Source organism: Crocuta crocuta, unplaced genomic scaffold (genome assembly GCF_008692635.1).
Source record: "Crocuta crocuta isolate KB4526 unplaced genomic scaffold, BGI_CrCroc_1.0 scaffold89, whole genome shotgun sequence".
NCBI lineage: Eukaryota > Metazoa > Chordata > Mammalia > Carnivora > Hyaenidae > Crocuta > Crocuta crocuta.
Window position 1 is genome coordinate 10547206 of NW_027551559.1, and position 415 is coordinate 10547620.

Below are 415 nucleotides of genomic sequence, written 5' to 3' on the forward strand. Positions count from 1 at the left end.
CCGAAGACCCTGTTACCTCTGAGGGCTTGACGACTCGTCATTTTTAGTTGCTTCTTTGATCTTTTCTGCATTTTCCAAACTTTCTATAATGAATATTAAAAAACCACTTTTTTACCTTTTTTTGAGGCTTATTTATTTATTTTGAGAAAAACAAAGACAGCAAGCAGGGGAGGGGCAGAGAGAGACACACACAGAATCTGAAGCANGGCAGACACTGCTCCCGGCCACACCGTGGGGGCCAACGCGGCCGGACTCCACACTGGCGCCGACCAGGCAGCCTGGGGCGTGCGGCCACCACGCGGGCACAGCGGGTCTGAGGGAGCGGCTGCGGGGAGGGCTGCTGGAGAGGCGGCGGTCCGAGGGGCTCTGGCAGGGCCGGCCGGGCACCCCCGGGGCAGCAGGGGGCGTCCCCACG